This window comes from Phasianus colchicus, chromosome 13 (genome assembly GCF_987193195.1).
Source record: "Phasianus colchicus chromosome 13, bPhaCol1.hap1.1, whole genome shotgun sequence".
Classification (NCBI taxonomy): domain Eukaryota; kingdom Metazoa; phylum Chordata; class Aves; order Galliformes; family Phasianidae; genus Phasianus; species Phasianus colchicus.
This window is the reverse complement of record NC_143448.1, coordinates 7,961,561-7,980,180: the sequence shown is the minus strand read 5'-3', so window position 1 is coordinate 7,980,180 and position 18,620 is coordinate 7,961,561. Positions and strand designations below refer to the sequence as shown.

Genomic DNA, 18,620 nt, shown 5'->3' with positions numbered 1-18,620 from the left:
TCTAAATATTTTCTGCTGCTTCTTCACAAATCCAAACCATAATTTTCCACAAACTTTTATTTATGAAATATAAAACACTAGTGTCAGCCCAATGTGTATTAAGAAATTAGGTAAGATTTCATGTAATTGAAAGCAGCTCATTAGTTATCTGATTCCTCAACTTCACGTCTTGTTAGCCTGATCAGTGGGTAAATGGCAGAAGCCTTACGGATGTTTCTTGCGTGCAGGTTCCCTAGAGGTTTGTGGTTCTCGATGGGTGGGGGAAGTAAGGTTGTTTAAGGATATTTTTCCTTTTTCCCTCTCTTCCCCCTCCCTTAAAATAAATACAAGCTTATGACCTAGGAGGCATTTTTGAGTCCCATATTTATGAAAAAAAATCTTGACTTTCATATGTAATTGTGTATTTGCTTTGTATGTAGCATGCAGACTCCTGAACTGAACTAATAGCCATCCTATTCACCTTTAGTTTACAAGTATCTGAGATAGTGAAGACTATAGAGACTATGATGGTATTTACTTTTTCCCCAAGTGTCATATTTTCCTCTTAAATACTATGCAATAACCTTTCTTCCAATGTTTGCTTTATATGTTAAGGCAAAATTGATCCCTGACTGAAAAGTTGACACAAGAGTTATGTGCCTCTTAAATTCTATGTAAACTCCACCTGGTACGTGGGATTTATACCAGTATTTTGTGAAGAGTTGAACTTCACCCTTAAAACCTGGCTGAGGTATTGTTAGCATGAAATCAGTAGATTGCTTCTGAGGAGAGATACTTCTGAGTTAGAGATTAATCAAGCTTGAAATTTTGTTACTCTGAAATTTTGTAAAGCATCACTGTTTGCAGCAGTTAATTTTCTCACTGTTACAATAATTTGTTATCCACATCCGTTGCTTCCCATTTTTTCCCCCTTCTACATCCCAATATCCCATTTGATGTGATGCCTATAAAAGGAGTATAACAAAATTCCTGTAGAACGTGTCCTTAAAGATGAGTTCAAATACATAAAAAGTGGGAATTTAATTAAAACTTGAAAGTGAAAGTTTTATAATACTTTGCAAAGCACTTAAGTTGTTAAATTTTTAACTTGTACTCTTATCTGTTGTCAGTCAAATGTGCCTGATGTACTTAGCTGTTGTACTAATAAGTTCCACAGCTGAACTGTCATATGCTCTTATGAAAGTAGGTGAATTCTCAACTGTATAAGGAGCTTCTTGGTTCCCATTTGTGCTTCTGTAGTGAAGAAACATGACAAAATTTACCTCTGCTGCCCTTGCTTTTCTTTCCAGGGGTAGATGTTTTTGTCTTCACTTTTGTTTTATTTCTTGTCCATGAGAATTATTTAAATCCACAACTGGAGTAGTATTAATTCTGAATAATATGTCTGTAATAAAATAGTGGTTTAATTCACTTAAAATCCAAGATGTACAATAGCGTCAACTGTTGTGCTGTTTTTATTTGCTGCTGGAAAATTCTGACTTATCCTCTTAAAAACTAGTATTCTTAATATATATATATATATATATATATGTAATGTTACAGAGGAGAAATCATAGCTGGCATGCTCCATCTTGATCCTCAAGAAGCATACAAGAATAGCAATTTGTTCTCGCTGCATTCAAGAATCAATGTAAAAACTGGGGGGAGGGAGTGGGGGAATGGAGAATATTTCCCTTATGTTTTGTCTTCCCTGTAAATCTCAGAAAACAGTGAGGTGACAAAAGTGAACTGTAACTAAAATAGAACGCAGAACACTGAGAACTGGGAAGACTGTGTGCATATAGTAGTTTTGCCAGGAATTCAGTGAGGATTGTTCTTTCACAAGTATAGACCTGTGCCTATATATGTTGGCTCTTTTAGATGCCTTGTGCATCATTATAAACATAAATACCTTTCAGGCTGTACTATCTGATCTAATGTTATCTAAAATACAGTCTTGCAGTCATTTTTTTCTCAACATCATTACAGAGTAACTGCATTACTTCCATTCTGACCTTTGTCTATTGCTTGGCTCCTCAGTAACATCCTGGAAGGCAAGGTAGCTGATGTTTTTCTACTTCTGACTTAAAAGTATTCCTTTGATGTTTGAGGATGACTTCTTTCTGTGAACTCTCACAGTGGCATGTGGACACCAATACAGCACTTGCAGTTTTATACCCTGAGCAGTCTTCTCTCCTCTGCCTGTTGGCCCGACTTGCATTGCTTAGTTACTAGTCTCAGTTTGTTAAATTGCCCACTTAGAGTTTCAGGTTAGGAATAAAATAGATAATTCAAATCAGAGCTGTATGATTGGAATTATAGGAGAAACGTGTATAGCACCCGTCAGCAGTTTTCCTGCTAATGACAGTGTTACTGCATTCATTATATTGCTAAACATATCTTGCTGATCTGATCGCTGAAACACCAAAGTAAAATATTATGAGAAAGGAGAACACATCCTCTCTATAATTTTCAATAACAATAAAAATACACAAGCTGCATTAGTAGTTTGCATCCGTGTCATTTTAAGGCTGTGTCACAGCACAGGACAAGAGTTAGTTTTCTAAGAAAACTAAGAGGTGAATATAGGAATATTTTACTGCTATAAATAAAATCTATTCATGCCTTATAAACCTCTGCTGTACTGATAAATTTCTCTATATACTAAAGATAATCCTTATTTGTATAAATATTAGCGATGGTTTGAGTTCAACCTTGAAGTGATGGCTCCATGGGAATAGCAAAATCTGTGTAGCAATCCTTTCATTTTAGTAGAGATCAAACAACAACAAATGACTTAGACTGAAATCTACTTGGAGTGTTGTGTCATCCAACCCAAGATATTGGGAGACAAACATTGCATATACCTTCTAATATCTTTATTTTCTGTCTGTTTCAAATCTGAGTATGCATCGTAGAGAAGGAGAGCAGCTTGACCCAAAATCTGTGAAGCATTATTTTCTGTAGATGCCTCGATTGCTGTGCTGGACCACTAGGTCAGCTGGAAAGGATGAGCAGGGCCAGCCTGAGAGCTCATTGTCTGCTGTGAGCCAGCCCTGGATTTTCACTGCATACTTTTGGGTAGGTTTTTCCATCCTTGTTGCAGATAATGACTATTCCTAACTTTCTGCCCCTACCTGAACCTTAATAGCTGACACATTCTCCCTGAGTCTGTCTGCTTTAGATCTTCAAAGCATGTTTGTCCAGCTTCCTATAAATCCTTGAACCTCTTTAACTTGAATGAGGCAGGTAGGGAAGGGGCATTAGTATTTCTGATAAACTGCTTACTGTCATATGCTTTGTCAGTTCAGTTTCCTTTTTCCCATCTCAGTATTATATGTAGCTTATCTGTAAACAATGCCAAAGCAAGAAAAAAAGAAAACAGACAAAGGAAAAAGTGAAGAAAACAAGCCCTATTTGTATATGAGACAACATATATAAGTAGGTTGCTTTGAAAGTAATGCCTTATATTTATTTCTGTAGAAACTACAACAGATACAAAGAGGCCAATAACACTATTTAAATAGAGCAAATTCTCAGCTACAAAATGTAGCTATTCAACATTGCCATTACCATTAGTATGCATCTTCACCAGTGAAGAGCAAAAGCATATATGCTCTCAGCAGTTTGCACTAACAGAGGTGACACATTCTTGCCACTGCTGAAACACACTAGCCACACCTGATTCTGCTCACATCCACTGTTTGGTCTCCATAAACAAACTGCAAGCATCAATGAATGTCAGTGGGTGCAATTTTTTCTGCATGGAGGAATTCAGTCACACCCTTTTGTCTCATATGTGCTTCCATGTCAGACATCATTCTGTCAGACTGCCCCTCTGCTGCCATCTGTCACTCAGCAACAATGTCACGGAATATTGGAGGGAAGGTTCAGCCTCTACTGCCACAACACCACCATCCACCTCTGATACTGTGGGCCAGCATAATAAAACAGGAGGCATCACTTGCTGAGCAACCCTGGGACTTCAGTGTTAGAGTTTATGATGCATTTTTTTTTTCCCCCACAGTGAGAAGTCTGGATAGATACATTATACATTGCCAAAACAGAAGGCAACATTCTCATCTCTAAAGTCTATATTTGAAGGTAGAATAAAGGAACATGAGACAGTTTTGATTGATCTGGGTTATACAGAAGAAGAATTTTCAAACTAATAAGATTGGGAAATTTTGTAGTTTTATCCATGACATCGGTAAGATTCAGGAATTAACAGTAAAGATTGCTCACAATATTGCAATATCTCATAGTAGTTCATAGCTTGTGATTCTTTAATCCAGTATTATTTAGATGATAGTTTAGTTTATTTTAGTTACTTACAGAAAATGCCACATCATATCTAATATAAAAAAAAAATGCAGGGGGTTGAAGGGAAAGCAGATGCTGTCCAACTTCCATTTCACTGAGCTATTTATGTAGTTTCTATAGAGGGATAATCTATAGAGTTTAGAATTTCCACTGTAGTCCTCCTCCTCCATGAGAGGAAAACGCATGCACTGGCTTTTGAGCTTTCCCCTCCTGTTGTGGTTCTGGATAAGCAACAACAAAACATGGAGCCTTTCATCTTTTTTTTGTTAAATCTGCTTTCATAGCCACAGGTATAAATGAAATCTTTGTTTCTATTTTCTCTAATTTTCTGCTCAGTTTCCATCAAAGCATTCTTGGAGGCTTTAAATAATCCATTACTGTGATGCTTTTTTCCTGAAAAGTTGTGGATTTTGTTTCATCAGGAAATAGATATGTTTTGTTCAATACCGTAACCTAAGAATCGCCACCTTGCTGGAACTATTACCTTCTACCTAAATGACTGCTCACTCTGTATGCTGTCTGTCCTTTCCTGCCTCATCATGGAGCATCTCCCAGACAGCGGTGTACTCAAACAGCCTTGTATTCTGGGCTTGTTCTAGTCAGACTGCCTGCATCCAGGTGCACAGCTGGGAACAGAGTGAGCAGTCCTGTGCTGAGTGCTGTTGTACAGGGGCACCTATGGAGAGGCAATTACACCTATCCATCCAGTAAAAGCTTTTGGAGTGTTGTTTTATAGCAAGATATTTTACTTTGAAGTTAATGTTAGTGTAGATATTGTCTGCACCTATAGTCAGTAGGAAATATGGAAGGAGAAAAGGGAGGAAGAAAGCTACAATGGCAAAGATACCACTTGAAGTTCTGTAATTAGTTTCACATGTAGTAATTGTTAGGTACACTTAGCAGCCATCTAAATTTCCCCAGTGCTCACATACTACTTACTCTAACCTGAAAAAAGCTAAACATAAGTTGGAAAAAACAAGCAGAATTCATTAAGGCCAGCTAAGTGAGGTACCTCCATTTAATACCAAGGTTGTAATTAACTGCTCTCATTCTCTGCGACCATTCCAATGATTATAGAGTTGCATGGATTTAAACTGAGTTCACAGTTTTTTCAAAGCTTTTTTTTTTTTTTAATAATACTGAAGAAGAAATAACTGTGTTCATTGTTCTTTCTCCAGACTTCTTTTTCCCTGCTTTTTTTGCTCCTTTTAAAAACAGAGGAAACAAAACTCACCTAGCTTTATTAGCCTTATCTGTTGAGAAAGTTTCTCTCATTAACATCATTTTCCTTTGTATTAAAAATTTAATTTATCGTGTGACTACTTTATATATATATATATATATATATATATATAGTTAGAATTGGGAGGAACTACATCCCAAACCAGACTACATGAGCATACTCTCAGCTAGAAAACGGTAGTATCAAGAGTCATTTGTTTATAAATGTTAACTCCAGAAAAACATGACCTGAATAATGAAAACTACCTGTTGTGATACTATAATGCAATGGAAAGCATTAATGCTTTCCAGCAATGATGACAGGGTAGCAAAATCCTAGGCTACAGCAAGTAAGGATACATCCAAATGCAGCAAACATGGACATAAACAAAACAAAACAAAACAAAACTGCTTACCCATAGGAAGAGTTCACATACAGAGAGATCTCCAGAGAGATCCCCTTGCTTCCACTGCCAACCCTTAAGTGAGGTTTGGGAAGGGGTGGATCCTTCCAGTGATTCTGGTCACGCAGGTACATTGCATGCACCTGAGCTCCTCTGGATTGGCCCTGCCTTCCTACCAGGTGCTCCATCACTGCTTCAAGCTGTGACTTAGCATTTCTGCTACACCTGCTAATCTCCTACCAGGAAGCCACCACCAACATAATTCCTATAGCACAAATAATTCTAGTGATAATAGTAGTAGACAACTTGAAAATAACTTTTTCAAATATACTATTTATGTTTTCAACTGTTGGCAGTTTTTTTTTTTTTCCCTTTCTCTTTTCCTTTCTTTCTCTCTTTCATAGTGTATTTATGAAATGCACTCCATTTTCTTATATTTCAGGAACTGGGTAGGAGAGAGAGTAGAAAGAAAGCATAAAAATAAAATGTAATATCTATGTAGTAAGGACCCTGACTAAAGATCTGCCTTAACATTGCTGAAAAATAAATAAATAAATCTTACTATTTAGCTTCTTACCATTTCAGTTGTTGACTATGTGCAGTGTTTAATTTTATCTTAAAGGAATCTTTTTTTTTTTTTTTTTTTCTGATGTGTGATTGCTTTTTTTTCTTTGAATTGTGAATTTTACTGTTTTTAGAGACTTGCTATGAACATCATGCCTTGTATCATTTAGAGAGATGCTGTGGACAGATTTTTCTTTTTTCTTATGCCATAAAACAATTTTTCGCACGATTACAACATGACAGAGTAGTGGTTATGGTTTTCCAGGAGACTGCAGTAAGCAGTCATATAGATCAACTGGAAAATATGTTTTTAGTAACTAGATAGCTTTCACGTTGGTGAATTGTTTTCGTCTTTCTTTCCCTGTAGTCTAGGTAAAGCAATTATTTGTATATGGGATATATTTTTTAAAAACACTCTTTTGTTGTTTTCTTTTTCTGTGCTGAAAAAGAAGTTTTGGCAAATCACCACAATCCTGCTTAAGAGGAAAATATAATGAAGAAAAATGCAGTTTCTTTTCAACTTTACACATGCTATCTTATTTCTGGAATGCAGTACAGCCAAGCTGAACAGACTAAGGAGAACTAGTTTTGTATTTGTAGCAACACTCTGAAGTAGCACAGAATTTGACAGGAAACAAGTATTGCCCACACCATTGAAAAAGTTCGGGGCAGACTGTCAACATTTTAATACCCTATCCATAAAGATGCATATTTCTTCTCCTTATGGTATGAATCCTTTAACAGTTGGCAAATCTAGCACTTGATATTTGGCTTTAAGTAAATAGTTGTCTAAAATTTCAGTTGGAATCAGTAAGTTTTTTTCTAGTTCTAGTACTTGAGTGCAGTATATTTCTCATAGATGAAGACTGCCAATTAAAAAACAAATTTGATCGCTTGATCTCTCATGTCTAAGCCAAGAAATAGTGAGGAACTGCAGATTTGGAAAGTCCATGAACCCTAAGATAAAAGCTTGACTGTGTTAATGTTCCTTTCCAATCAGTATTATTTTGTGATTTAACTGGAGTACTGTTTGCGTGCTTAAAACTACACTCCAAAATTGCAGACAGATCATTTTGAAACTGTTGAAATAGTTGAATTTGAAAGGCTATATAAGTGCACCCATATTTATGACTTTTACTGATTAATTTGAGTCTACTGGTGCAATGAGTGCTGGAATTAAATATGAGGATAGTGAGACTCTTCAATGTTGATGCCATGATGTAGTACTAGTAATTACTGGAACATCACATCTCTGCAAATATTTTTTTCAAGTCTATTATTTTCATATTTATTTGGATCTCGATGTGCTTTAGCTGGCATTAATGGAGTAACATAAGCCTTTCATTTGTGTGCTTATTAGGATGCAAAACAGAAGGTTCAGGTCTGAAGGCTGTAACCAGTCTAATGAAATAAGCGATAAGACTTATACAGAAGTGAAGTAAGCAGTTTTTTCCTTCTCTCCTCCTACTACTCAGTCTTTTTAGTAGAATGAGAAGTTCAGATACAGTAAATAATTCTTCCATGATCAGAGATAGAAAAATCATTATTGTAATTAATGATTAATTAATGTAACTGTAAAGTGGGTGTTGCATGTCCTCTTTCTTGATTCATTTCTGCTTTGCCCCGAGTTAAAAGCTTGAAACGTACATTGATGTAGAAAATTCAGGAGGTACTGTCTTGTGAATGAGTTTTAGAAAAGTATCTGTTCTGGAAGGATGTGATTGAGACATCAGTCTTTCTTCCTGAGTAAAGCAGAACTTAAAGTAATATTTTTATGTTCTTGTCCCTCTGAGCCATGTAGGCAGTCTAAGAGTATTGAAAACAAACCACACACACAAAAAAACAAAAAGCCACAAACAAGTGAAATGCCTTGTCAGTGAATTTTTAGATAAGGTAATATATGTAGTATTTCCAGGTCTTTCACATAACTAGTTTAATCACTGAAAGCATATTAAAGCAAAAGCTGTGACAGTAATGCCCCTCTATTTATTTGTTGGAAGTTCAGTGTGATGGGTTATTCAAGCTAACATCTCTATTCAGTTGTTTGAACATCGTTAATTCAATCCATACATTATTAGTAGTAAATGCTGACAGTAAGCTGCTAGTAAAATGGGAAGTACTTATCTCCTGTTTGATTTTTTAGGTTGTTTGAAAAATAAATTGCTGTACCTTACAGTGTATGTGTGGATTCTTAAAGGGCTGCTTGATAACTGTGAAATAGATTTGCTAGACACCTTTATAGGTTATTCATGGGATTTAAATAATTGCTACAGGAAATTATCATTCTTTCTGATGTTTGTTTCTATATGAAGACACAAGAGAGCAGTAGTATCTGAGACTTCATGAGATGGAGTAAAGGACAAGGATAAAGAGTAGTTTCATGGTCAACAATTCTAATGTCTGTCAGTACTGCAGGGAAAGAGCAGAGCTGCCTGGCATTGTGTTCAGTCTGAGGTTTGTTAGGTGAGTTAGCACTGACATGAAGCTCTAATGAGTACGTAATAATTACATGCTACATGTAGATGTGACTGGACACAGGGCCCAATTTGACAGGGAAACACTCCTAGATATTTTTTTAAATGTTTTCTGTGACAGCAGGCTAAGGAATATGCAGTGTTTTGGAAGAATATCTTAGCTTGTGTGAAGTTTTAGCACTTAAAACAAAGGACTTGGTGTTTCTTATATTTTACACGAATCACGAGTGATGTGAATATCTCTGCAGTCTACCATTACAGACAGAAACATTCAGTGGTGTCAGTACAGGAAAATTAGATCATTAAATGGGAGATAACATTTGCCAGTAATAAATGAAACAAATGTTGCTGTGGAAGACTGCAGCATTTCAGTAATGCCACAATTTTTTGAACTCTAGAAAAATAAACCTGCTCCCATTCCTCAGCCTTCTAATGATGTTAGCTGTGTGAGTGTAATGCTGTATATGCAATTGGAATTTGTGATTGTTGTTGCATAGTATCTGTTCAGATACTTCTGCAACCTAACCTTTGTTATTTCTGCTTTCCTACTTAGATTTTTTTCCTTCTGAAACAGTTCATGACAGTCTTTCTTTCAAAACCCTTTAAAAGACAGTAAGAATTAGACTAGATCAGATGTGGCATTATGCTTATTTAACTTAGCTGCCAGGGACAGAGAACCTGCTTTAATTTAATTTGTGAAATGGACTTTCAAATCTACGATTCTAGTCATTAGCCATTAGCATTCATACCAAGTCCTCCTTTAAAAAAAAATAGAAAGTCAATAAGCACATCTGACTTTAATGTCAGGGCTTTGCTCTCAATCAATAGAATCACTACCATAATGTATTGATCTCCAAAAAAGCATTCTGGATATCTGGAGATCTCTGGAAATCTTTGAACTTGAGTGTAAATTAGCATTGAAAATTATTTCAGTATGTTCAGTAAAGCTGCTGTTTAGCTATTGTTTGTAGAGGATCCAAATCCAGTTCCATAGGAGATTGCTGGTTTTTTTGATTGCCCAAATGTTACATAGTATCTAAGTGTTAGTGCCACAGCATGATACATCTACTGCCATAATTACTTTCCAGATATAACTGAGAGTCAAAGCTAGCATGAAAGAGGGATTGATTCATCCTAATAATTAAGAAACAAATAAAAGAGAGATTGGACATTTTCTTAATTATGTACTTTCTGCTCTGTGTTCCTACTTAACTAGGATAATGAAAATTTTTGGAAGTATTTGTACATTGCAGTGGAAGGGTTTTGTGGAGAAGATGGCATTCCTTAAATCCACAGAAGCAGTTGGCTTTGCTTTCTGTGATGAGATTCAGTTATCATCATCATTTCAATATATGGGACAGCCTACGGTGTCCCTGGAGTTTAAGTGTTTTTTATGTTGTAGAGGCTGTCTTTGTTAATCTGTTTTTGTAGCCTTCTGGTTAGCACAATCTTAAAGAATTACAAATAGGAGCAAATACAATTTAGGCCATGGATTTATTTGTGCAAAAAGTTGTTAGATGCTTTACTTCAAGTTGTCTTCAGCCAGAAATCCAAAGGTCCATTTTGAACAGTTTCTTTTCCATAGCAGCTTGCCTCAATTGGAGAAAGTGTGAAGGATATTCCTATCTATAATGTAGATGTTTGTCTCTACTGTGCCTGTATCTTGTGCCACACTGCAGAGCCCTGTGGCTTGTGTGGCTGGCCTAGTTTACTTGTATAAAGGTTAAAAGAAAGAAAATGAAATTCTGCCTTCACACACTCCTTGCACTCTACTTGAGAAGCTGTTAATTTGAAGAAGCATCTCAGAAATAATCTGAGATGAATTATTTCAGGAATCCCTTCTGTTTGCTACATACCAGAAGAGTGGTTTCTTTACTCATACCTCTGGCAGCATTTGTGTCCCTATTCTAGTTAGCTTCTGACCTGAGACTGAACTTAAAGTTCACACAAGAAGAAAAGGGAGTTTCTGTTGGGAGTTTGTTTCCAGCTGTGCTAATATGGCTTCTAAGGAGTTCCATTTATGTTAGCACATCTAAAAAAGAACTCAATTTTAGAAATTCTTTTATAATATAATTTCATTAAAACTAAAGGTGCATTTTGTCACAAAGATGCCCCTGCAGGCCTATCCACTGCTTTATACATCCCTTGAACACATCTTGTGTAAAATATGGTAATATTTTCTAAAGAACTCTCATGCTTCTAAAAAGCTCTTACTGCTTTAGAAACTGCAGTCAGTTATCAGCAGCTACTCAGCCTTAAAGTCACAAGGGAGTGCAAATATTTGTACTTCAGTGGTAATGATAATTGATTAGAAATTTACCTGAAAAAAAAACCCAACAAAAACCCCACATTATTTCTACACTCCATGGTTGTGGGTGCTTGTCACTTTGCCTATCACAAACACATGAGTGTTTGTGGTGTTTGTCGTGAACTCCCCCAGTGAAACAGAACTAACAAAAATCCAGTTTAAAAATCAGACCTCAGAAAGGTGAGGGAAGAGTGAAAGAAGGAATTGAAAAAAAGTAGCTATAAAAACAGCTAGTTTGAGTTATAAAAGCAGCTAGTTGGATTTTTTTTTTTTTATAAAAACCAGTTTGATTTATTTCTCCTTCCTGAAAAGTTTGGAATTTGTAACTGACAAGCTAGACATACAGAGGATTGACTTCGAACTGTGGGAATCATGAAAGACTTGCATAGAATCCTGTTCCCAAAGCCATGGATCTTGATGTAGCTTTTGGTAAGGCCTTTGGTGCCTTACCTGATATTGTAGGTGTCAGGGTAGGCCCTTGATTTCTGTTTCCTCATCCACTAAATCTTGTGGGTGTTACATCAGGCTCAAAAACTTCAGCTCCTGACAGGGGGAATCAAAGCCATGTATTTCCATTTTCCCTTGGAGATATGATGTTAGACATTTCTTTAAGCCTGGCCCAGGGTCCCCAGGCAACATTGCCACTTGTTTAAGACATTCTCCTATTGTTACCTGCAGTGCTTCCATTATTAAAGAAGGTGGCGTCACAATGGAGCAGCCAGAAGACTAGTTTTTGCATTTCAAATATAAGGCAGATTGTTTCTCCTGCTTTAGGACAGATCTGATTTCCTGCCAGTTCCTGCAAACATTCTAAGCTGCAATTTGTAACTCAACTCAGCAAGCCACCTAATCTGCATTTGCTTGCAAATTTGTACAGATATTTTTCCTTTGTACTGTAGATGTAAAGTGACTCTTCTGTATTTTTCTTTTTTGGCAACTTTAGTTTCTCTCTAGATCTACTGTGAAGATAAGCCATGACCCCTTGTTTTGGTTTGAATTCAGTTGCATATTTTTTCCCCTGGGTTTTTGATTTGTTAATAAATGATGCAAGAACCCTTAGAAATACCTTCTATCTTTCTACTTCTCAATAATTTTTCTCTAAATCTTGAGCTTCTTGTTAATGTCAATTCCCTGCTTGGTACTGTTGCTGTAGAACAGTTTATAGCAGTTACTTGTGTTCCTGGGTGGGAGGAGGGAGTACTGAGAAACTATTGGTTTTGTGCTTTTTCTCTCTCTCATTGAGCATGAGTAGTTAACAACTGCAGTAAAAGAGTACTATAAGTCCCTATATGTTTTCATTAAATCCTGATGTTACACTTCTGACAACTTGTTGCAATATAAATTCTCCCATGAATGTACTTGAAGTGGCTATTGATACCTTTATAAATCGACATTAAAACAGCTATTTCATAAATTTAAACACTTCTATGGTATTTAAATCTTCCTGCTTGTTATAGCTCTGTGGACAAAAAAATGCACATGCTTGCCTTAGAAACCATTTTATTTTCTGATGCTAACTGAAGTTGAAACTACAGTGTGTGTAAAAAATAAAACTACTTTCATTCCAATAATCATTAAACAATCTCATGCTAGGATTCTGCTAGCTCGAGTAAAGATGTATTTTCACCCATGCCAGTGTCTGTCCTTACTCCTACACTGATGTGGAAACTGCAGAGCAGTAAGGCTTTCCAAGTTCACAGCTTTAATTATTCGTTCTGATTTTAAAGGCAAATAACTTAGTTTTGTACTTTCCTTGCAAGGATTTAATGCTTGAGTGCACGTATTTAAATTTGTCAAAACAGATGTAAATGCAGAAGTGCCTGTGAGAAAATGATAACCTTAGGAGTCACAGAGCTCTAAAAACTACTCAATATATGAGATTATTTTAAGTATATATTGCTTTTTTATTAGTTTACTTTACACTCGAATTTCATAGTGATATCTTTTGCTCACTTTATATATTTCAGAATAAGGATGAAACTTAACAAGGACAGAAGATAAAATGGCTTGTTCAGATTGTTATGCTCCTGGTAAGTGCAAAGCAAATATCTTCATTCTGCTACTTTGTTTTTCTTTACTACAGAAAAAATTAAAATGATTTGGCTTCGCCTCAGACTTCCAATTGCTCTGTTGGGTTATTAAACATACAGTGGGAGAGCCAGTAATGAGTAGTATTGCTAATGTACCTTGGCTGTTTGTTCTTTACAAATAGAAGATTAATTACAACATTTAAGAGAATTGTGATTTATTGACTTGTCTTTCTAAGAATCTCTTATTCTCATAATTACTTCAAAGAGTGTTTGTCTACTTTTTACATCCCCATTAATCACAGAGTAGTCCTTTTATACAGTATTTATATAGTAATTGAGAATGCTATCCAGTAAATTCTCAGTACTAGCACCTAGTACCATGGTAAATCCAAATTATTAGGAGTATTGAGGGTATTCATTGAAGTGAGGGCAGCTAACATACTGCTCAAGTAGGATTGTATGCTTTATTACCTGGAAAGTAATTTGAGTGCATTGGAAGTGAGTTAAACATTCCTCAGAAGTTTTTTGTCTCTCATTTTGGATTTAAAACAAAGAATTCAGGTGAATGTAATAGTTATTAAAGTGTTACAAGCAAACTAAGTACGATAACCAGGGCAAACAAACATTTTCTCATTTTAGAAAAACAAAACATAAGCCTTCTTGATTCTGATATTTTGTCTGTACTGCACTGTGTGTACTAGAAAATTTACTTTGTTCCAGTTCAGCTATGTTCATTTGATGTTACAGAAGTAATTGTGCAAACTTTGATTTTCCCTTATAATCTCTTACTTTTCAGTGAAAAGTAAGCTCTGCTTTAAAGCCAGAAATTAGCACGATGCTTAGGCTTTGCAATGCTGTGGTTTAAAGATAAATCCACAGTATAATTCTTACTTCCTAAATATATCTGGAAGGAAGGAAGAAACAATTTTGATGTAGATGATAATGTGGTTGTGAGATGTAAGTAATAATATCTATATAACAATTAACAATGAAATAAGATTTAAAACTTTAACTACTTCTTGAAAACCTGTTTGAGGGGAGAGGATATAGCTGCTCAGAGAGAATAGTAGTATGTTTATCCTTTAAATATATTTCTAGCATTGAGAGGTCACACATTGAGAAGATATGATTAGGATTACAGAATAGCAACTAGTTTTAAATTTTGAGGCTGTAGCAATTGGACAGATCAATACAATGGGAAAGGCATTACAACAGAGATGTGATAGCAGACAGACCAGCACAACAGGAAGGTGCTATAAAGAAGGAAAGGAACAAGTTTACTCACCTGTAGCATAGCAGAAAAGTCCAGATTTCTGGAGGTAAAACTCCACTAGGGAGGGATCTCTAGAAAGAAACCCTACCCCAGTGGCAGTCAGCCCTTAAATGAGGTCTAAGAGAGGTGCAGCCAGGCTCCACCCTTCCAGTCACACAGCTGAATTGCCTTCACCTGTGCTCCCAGGGCTGATCAGGTCCTTTCCCCAGGTGCTCAATCAGTGTTTCAGGCTGTGACTCAACAGTTCCCATACAGAGTTGCATAGATCTTAAGTACTTTTTGGTTGATTATAACATTATATTTCTTTTTCTTGAGTGGAATTTGATATATATTTTATGGTTTTCTCCTGTATGAAAGATGCTACCTTGAATTACGTGATGGTAATGGAAAGATGTGCCAAGATATTAAGCTCTTTCTTTCTTTCTCCCTGGGCCTGGCTCTATAAGAAGACAGACTTATGGAAACTAAGCTGTTTTATCTGATATATGGTGGATTATCTTTCATAGCTAGATAAGAGGGAATAAGTTGACAAGTAATAAATGACTGTTGCTGTTGATGTATGAAACAGATGGAAAACAGATTTTTGTTAAGCTGATTCTGTAAAATGGAGCATAGCAAAGGAATTTGAATGTGGAAGTATGTTTGCAGTTTCACTGTGACACAGAAGCACATATTAGAGCACACTGACATGTGATTTAATTGTGTATTCATAGGAGAGATTTATCCTGTATGGAAATGGTTATTGGAAACCCCAGGAACAGAAATCTTAAATGTGCTATTTTCTGTATTGGTTCTTGTTTTCAAAACATGAATCAGCTCAAAAATTTTCAATTAGGATCAGGGAAAGGACTTGAAAAATTAATGTTCAGGTGCAACAGAGATGTAATATAATGTAATTTTTGTCTGACGTAGAATAAGAATTGTGTTTTGACAAGCATTCTATAAAAATGAGAATATCTATGAGAAATATTAAGACTCATACCTAAACTTTGAAAGAAGAGCATGTAAAAGTATATTGATTTGATCTAATTTTACTGTGATAGGGGGATGTAAAAACTTGGTCATATAGGAATATTAATCAGTAGACAACTTTCAGTATATCCATATGAATAAAGTAGTTCAATTTCAGATTGTAATTTTCCCTTTGTTTCTCAAATACAGGTGCTAAAGACCTTTTTTTAAAAACAAACAAACAAAAAAAAACACTTGTGCTCTCTGAAGCACTTTAACCAAAAGGTTGTAATTAAATAGTATGGAAATTTAATTTTTATTATTATTTTTGATACTAAGGAAGTCTATTTAAATACAAAATTGATTTGAAAATAAGGAAATCCTTTTTTCCTCAAATCACAGCAATTTGCTGCTGGTACACAAAATTCTTTGTGCCGTGTAAAAACCAAAACAAAGTATATCTTAATGTCTTAAATTCTGTTAAGTGTTCATGTGACAAGGAGTTCTTCTGTAAGTAAGTCAATGACAGTTCTTTTCCTAAGTTCTTTATACTAGTTCAGTAAGAATAGACAGTAATCCTCCTCATATACCACTATGATTTATACATACTACGAGGGTCATCATACCTATACAAGATGATTTTGTGCATTTTAAGGACAAATTAATACTTCTGGGTTAAGCACTTCAGTCTTTAACAGTGTTAAGTCTGAGTTTCCTATACCACTGTTGACATAACTGTAAGGGTAGGCATCTCCTTAAAAAGCTTCCTAGAATGGTTCTCCATCACTTATTTTCAGGTCACCTGTGGATTTACTTTTACACCTTTTATAAAAATAAATGCTTCACACTGGATAGTTTGGTGTCTGTGTCATTACAATAAAAAGTACAAATGAATTACAAATACCAAAATACAGCTGGTGCTGTTGGCTGTTTCTTGGTCAGTCCCTATAGACAGGGCATGCATCTTTCTTTATGTGCATTCCATATGAATACAAATGAGCGCAACATGAGAATGCTCCTAGAATTGTATGGATTTAACATGGAAACAATGGAAATGCTCTCACAGTGCTCAAATACTGTAAACGCGTGGAAGGGTGGTGTTTCTCACCAACTCAAAAAAAAAAAAAAAAAAAAAAGTTAAAAGAACACATCAACTCCAACTGGATTGAGTCTTCAAAACCAGTATGGGATTCTTTTGCTGGAAGTAGCAGCTTTCTGTACTGAGTAATACCAAGCAGTTCATTTACTTGCTTATTTTCTCTGTAGTGAAAGAAGTTTGATTCTACTGGAAATGAAATTTTGGAAATTTTGACTCTAACAGTCATCACTCATTTCTTAAAGCAGAGCAAAGTAGCTTAATCTAACATTAGATGAAATATATAGATACGTTATTGTTTAGATGTAGTAACCACATGAAGATTTTCCTTTCAGATTTTTAGGTTCAGTGTTTAATTCCCCTTTACCTGAAATAAAACAAGCAGCAATAGATATTTGTTTTTCCTGTCCCTTTTATTTGTAAGAGTCTATAGAAGACATCGTTCCTTTTGGTTTCCCTCTCAGATCTATTCAAATGTACACCTGTTGCCACAGTATGGGTTTCTGTTATTACTGAATTACTGCAAACCTCCCTCCAGGAGAGCTCTCACTCTCTTCTGGGAATCAGGAGCAGATGTTAACTAAACAGCAGGACCTCAGCTTTATGCTATAAGCTACACACACACAGACAATAACTTAGAAAGTGAAGAAGAGGAGGGAGTGAAGCTGGGAGAGCTGAGCCTGAGGTTACCAAAAAACCTTACTCACAAGATGTAACTGGTTATGGGAGTTTGCCTAGCTGCTCTGGGATAGAAAAAAGCAGCTGTGTTCTGACCATGCCACCAGAAAGTTGCTATGGAGACTGCAATATTATTCAGGTCATTTGAAAATTCTTCAATAGTGCTTTTCCTATTTTTTTCCACAGATTTTCACTTTGCAGGGTTGCCGGATTTTTTAAATTATTTATTTAAATTTTATTTTATTATTACAAGTGAACAATTCAAAGATAATGTAATTTAGGAAAGAATATGGACCACAACCCTTTATCACATGGACAAATATGCCTTAAAAAGGAAACTTTATCATGCAAACTTAGTACTACTAGAGTAATATGGACATAAATACTAGTTTTACATGGGTCATTTCTTGTTTTAAGAATGTGGAATGAAGTCTGTTGCAAATAACATTCTGTACCACGTAGGTAATAATGAGATATTTATTACTGAAATTAATTAGAAGTAAATTAAATCTGTCAATGAATGTTTTAATTAAATATTTTTTAAAAAATTGAATCAAACTTAACTAGATTTTATTATTATTATTCTTTTCTAAACATTTGTCTTCTGGCATGAAATGCATCTAGAAATAATGCCTCTTTAGTTGTTTCAAATAAGCACAACATCTGAGACCAGGATGTAGGGGTCTGATGGATGAGCTTCTGATTATGTACTTTCTAGATATATGCCAGGCTTAATTTTGGAGTTGGGAAGTGTTGAGGATAATCAGCTCACCCACCTCCAATCAATTTCTTACATTTTATGAGATTTTGCATTTCCTTTTAAACATTGGTAAGTTGTGGGGTTGTTGTTGTTGTTTTTTTTTGGTCATTAGTTGTTATACCTGTTCAGCTCTTAAAGAAAAGAGGCTTCAGTTGCTGGAGTAATATATTATTTTTTGGAGTGTAGTAAACACAACAAACATTTCACTGTAATTATGATTTTACATACACAGATAAAGGACATATCTAGTGCAAGCTGCTAGGCCACATTTAGTAAAAGGTTTATTGTGAACAAAATAGCAGAATGAACCCAAACAAATCAGGGAATAAACTATAAGCTAATGCAGAAGTCACAGTATGTGTGCTTGGCAAATTGCAAGGTACACAGCAACCACTGCATGTTATTCAGTGCTGCTAAAATGGACAGTGAAACAATCCTGATGTACAGGTGCTAGATTTTGATTTAATAAATAGTCTGTACAGTATCAAACTATATAAAAGTCTAAAAAACACAATGAGAACTACAATATTTGCAAATCTATTCTATATTGTAAAAATGT

The 18,620-nt window shown here is 35.4% G+C and overlaps 1 long non-coding RNA gene across 1 annotated transcript in view; it reads left to right on the top strand.

Moving 5' to 3' along the window:
- LOC116243618 (uncharacterized) overlaps positions 1–18,620 on the top strand; it is an 83,487-nt gene that overhangs the window by 12,335 nt on the left and 52,532 nt on the right. Inside the window, exon 3 of the long non-coding RNA XR_004170023.2 lies at positions 13,241–13,303. This is a non-coding gene — a long non-coding RNA (uncharacterized LOC116243618). The remainder of the gene's footprint in view (positions 1–13,240; positions 13,304–18,620) is intronic.